Source organism: Triticum dicoccoides, chromosome 2B (genome assembly GCF_002162155.2).
Source record: "Triticum dicoccoides isolate Atlit2015 ecotype Zavitan chromosome 2B, WEW_v2.0, whole genome shotgun sequence".
Classification (NCBI taxonomy): domain Eukaryota; kingdom Viridiplantae; phylum Streptophyta; class Magnoliopsida; order Poales; family Poaceae; genus Triticum; species Triticum dicoccoides.
This window is the reverse complement of record NC_041383.1, coordinates 821,956,033-821,960,935: the sequence shown is the minus strand read 5'-3', so window position 1 is coordinate 821,960,935 and position 4,903 is coordinate 821,956,033.

The window sequence follows — 4,903 nt, the reverse complement described above, 5'->3', positions numbered from 1 at the left end:
AGGGAGAGTGTGTAAGTGTGAGTGTGTGGATAGAATAGAGGAGAGCGTGGGTGGGCGGGAGGTAGCTAGTTTTAGCAGTAGCGCGGTATAGGTAAATGCGCTACTGCTAAACTACCTAGCAGTAGCGCCCTTTTAGTTAACGCGCTGCTCCTATAACTAGCCACGGCGGGGTCGTGGGAATAGTAGCAGTAGCGTGGCTTATCGGAGGAGCGCTACTGCTACTTTTATTTCAGCAGCGCGTTGTGGTGGAACGTGCTACTGATAAATTGCAACGGTGCCTTGTTTTAAAACTCGCTGCTGGTAAGATCCTGTGTATATGCTTTTTCCTAGTAGTGTTGGATCAAATCATGTTTGCCTCGTCTGCTTGTTTTGTTTGACCCACAGGTTCGTATGATGAACAGAGGTTGCAGATACAGCCTCAATGACATCAAGCGGGTTAAGCTGGGTGGTGGCCCATTTTTGCCGTTACACCGGAGGCAGGCTGCGCACCTTGGCAAAGCTGTCGGGCACGACTGCATTGGTTGCGGGGATACGCTACGGTCCAAGAAGTGCAACATCTGCAGCTTTGAATGCAAGGAATGATGTTCTTCAGTTTGATTCTAGTCCTTTTGGTGGTTCACCGTCCATGGTAGGGGGGAAATCAAACCGCTGTTTTTTCAGCTAGTCGCCGAGGTACCGCCGCATCATAGCCGGTCCAAAGAATTTTTAGGCCCAGGGCATTTGAAAAACAATCTTTTTTGTACTAAACATTTATACTTATTTGAAACTAAGTGTATCATATCATAACGGTAACTAATATAAGTTTATATTACTTTGAGCCATATAATAATGTTTTCAAATAATAAATATATTATTCATTGCTATACAATTGTAATGTATATTATTGAAAATTTTAAGTCTACAAATTAAAATTTTACGATGTATCCAATTTTTCCTTATTGTTAAAATAATCTTTCAAATTTATTTTCCAATATTGCATAAATGATGTGCATACACATTTGCATGTGTACATATTACTTTTAATATAATTGAATATCAAGGTAGAGATTTCTAAATCATACACACACTAAAAAATATTTTACAAGTGATTTCTAGAGTATATTGAGCACTCGTATTCATAGAAACTTCTAGGGCATAAAAATGTGACTTGCAAGTTGGGTTTACTAATAGAATCATCAAAGAACCAAAAATGTTGTCGAATGTACTTTTGCGTGTCGACTAGCTCACATGCTTGTCTAGATTTATTTTATTTTATTTCGTGCAAATACGATGCCCTACCTGTTTCTCAAATTAAAAATTATGCATTGGTTTAAACATTGAAATTTGTTATCATAATTTTCATTATAATACTAAGACATGCATCGTAAAGAGAGACTAGTGTCTTTGAGGACTTATAGCTCCTGTGCGACACATTTTATGTGAATTGAAAGGTGTGAGAAGTAGTTGCCATAAATAGCTCGTGTGCGCCGTCTTACATGGCAATAATAGCGCCAATACGACCAGGTGGTTGAAACACGGGTCCGGTCGTCAACAGGACTGCGATTAAGGTAAAAAAAAGGGGGTCAAAACTAATTATTCTGTATGGTGGTGGGTCCCACTTGGCAGTGCATCGATTCCCTGACTGAATGAAGAAGTGCTTCTTCCTTGCTTCTGGTTGCTGCATGCTCCCTTCTTCATTCTCGTCGGCAGCGGCGGCGGAGCTTTAGTTTTTCCGGCAGAGCTTTCGTTTACAGAGGCGACTGCGCATGTGGTGAGTGTATTCGGCACCATTCCCCTCCGTCTTGAGTTAGATCTGACCAAGTGAGCCTCTGTTTGCCCCTGTTTTCCATGGGATCCAGATTGTGGAGGTGGATGGGACTGGAGAGCTACGGCAGGGTGGCGTTGGGCTGAACGAAATGGAGCCACGAGAGACAACATCCACCAAGTAATCATCCTGTCCAACCTCTTGAACACTTCGATGTGTGCCTCGTCGTCTTCCACTGCCTCATAGTGCTTGCCATTGATAAACAGGGGCAATGTTGCTCGAACCTTCAAATTCAATATTAAATTCTTACCATCTAAAGCAAAGCTAGTTGATAGTAGCGTGCGAGACAGAGAGAGAGAGATGCAATTGTGAAATGGGAGGTTGAATTTACAGAGATTGATCCATAGGAAATACAGAGCATGGAAGAGAGGGCCGCGAGGAATGTTGTGGAGAAAATTGGGGAGAGCATTTTTTGGGGTCCAAAGCAAGAGGTAGCATTGTTACGGTTTGATAATTGGAAGGGTGAGTATGTGAGGATTGAGAATGGTGAAGAGATGGTTGATGAAATCGATCGGCAAGACAGTTGGGCAAGCAAACAGACTACCTTTCATGCAGAGCTCGTTGATATGAAATCAGATTCTAAGTTTGGATATGTGCCCTCAAAGTTGGCTTCACGGATGGTAGAGGATGATTGGGATTCACAGAGACAGATAACGCCCATGTGTACGGATGAAGTGACAGTAATAGAGGGGGTTGGACAAGATGCAAAAGAGGGTTGTGATGGTGCTGCAAGGGTTTTTTGTGTTGATTGGAATTCAGTAAAATTAGAAGACACTACTGATTTGGTCATTGCACCAATGGCTGGCACTAAGATGGCCAATTTTTTTGGCATTCCAGTAGATCTAGTAGATGATCAAGATGAGGAAGAGAGGGCTGAATCGAGTTTGCCTAATAATGCTAACATAGATGCTTGTGAAGATGCGGATGGGCGGCTGATGAAAGATGCTGCAGATGATGTAGATAATGCACATGATGATGAGCTTGTAAGTGTGTATGACAAAGAAAATCATGTTATTAAAGTAGGCAAGTTGTTCCCGAGCATGAAGGAGTTTATGATGTGTTTCAAGACTTATATAGTCAAACATGAGTTTGATGCCAAAGACTATGTGGACTGATTGAAAGAAATTTTATGCAAGGTGCTGAGTTTTTTATGGAAGCGTCGGGCCGTGAAAGTGGTACAATCTTCTAGAATTCAACCTGATGGAACACTGGTACAACAAGATGTTATATAAACGGTTTTTAACCCCTTTCCGTGATGGCATTTTAAACCGTCGCCAAGTGAGTGTGGGCGATAGGGGGGTCCTTCCCACACGACAGATAAACCATTGGGGATAGGGAGCCATGATGCATACATTTTTCATAACTAAGCGTCTGCGATGCAGGCCCAAACGCGATTCTTCACACAATTGTTTGTGATATATCGAATATCCCAAACGCTCCATCTTTGCTACTCGTGTGTGCTGGCATTACCATTGCACACGTATTATGTGGTGCAACATTTACGATGTGCACTCCATCACAAACAGTTCGTGATTGCCAAGCGTGTGCGATCAGGAGACTATCACGCAATTCACTTCCCCCGAACCATATGTGATCTGTAATTAAGAAGATTACCTAATCATTGTACAAGTGTCAGATAGGATTACGAAACGTCGGACCGTTGTACCAGTGTCGTATAGGATAACTATCGCACAAGCTATTAAGTTGTGTCACGTTTACGATGCCTACAACATCCGAAATAGTTCATGATTGTAAACCATGTATGACAAGGCGACTATCACAAACATTTAGTTTGCTCACATCGTTTGCGATATTTTCTGACATCACACATGCTTCATGACGGCAACTGTGTGCATGGTCGCACACGTTTCCTCTCTGCAAACCGTGTCGGAAGTACATGTATATCACACACGTTTGTGCTTTACAGACCGTGTGAGTCGTAATGACCTGCAGAGCATATTTCGGCCCTAATTAAATCGCTGCTATTTAAAATTTTATCGAATTTGAAATTTTTAGTTGGCTATAACTTTATTCATATCCATCAGGTTAAACAACCAATGCATTATTTGATTCAGAGATACACATGTTCAAGAATTACATAAGCACCAAATAAAGACTGATGAATCAGGATTGTATACTTGTACTATTAAGCATGATAAAGAAAGATCCAAAAGACATTCTGGTTGCTGAACAAGGTGAAGCGGAACGCCCGTATTGTGCTCTCCTCCATGCAGAAGGCACACACGACTTAGTGCAACCCCATGTGATGGCCAACCGCGCATCCTTCACTGTCTTCATGACCCATGTGGGCATCTAGATAGTCACCGTGTTATGGTAGAAATACTTTAACCTTTGCATGCCCACCAATCATGTAATTTGAGAGGTAATCTTGAGTAAACTGCTTCAAGAAACAATGCAAAGAAAAAAAGACTCAGTCATTGTCATCTAAGACAACTCATTATGGGCAGTAAAAAGAAGGCTATAGAGTTCTTACTTACCATGCTGCAGTTCACTGTTATGTTGCATAAATTGTAAACAAATAGTTCGATTGACATCTTTTGACCCATTCTAATAACAATCTTTATCAGTTTCCGCTCTTGAAGCTGGTTCACGAATATCTCATTGCCCCATACGCAGAAAGGGTCGAAGCACGGATCTTTACCAATGACGTGTACCTAAAAGCACCAAGTTAACATTAGAAGCTAAACATCAATTGCAATATTATGTACTACAACACTCCCTCCATCCCATTATATAAGATCTTAAAGCATCCAAAATATTCACGGCGTGGATGAATAAACATCTTATATTATGGATGAGTGGAATCGGTAGAGGAGGTCGAGAAGAAGCCTGACAGGTGAGCTGCGGCATAGGGCGGCGCCGGAGCTGGCCAGAATCAATCGGCGGGAGAAAGGGGATCGGGCAGTTGGGAACTTCCATGTGGCGGTTGCGTTGGTGCGCGGCTGCTGCGTTTACATCTATAGACGGAGGTGATGTATATTTGCATCTCCACGTGTTATATTTTACATCACGAGCAACGGGTGATATAAAAATTTATACATCTGCATCATGGTGATGTAAACACTAAAAAGTGGTTTT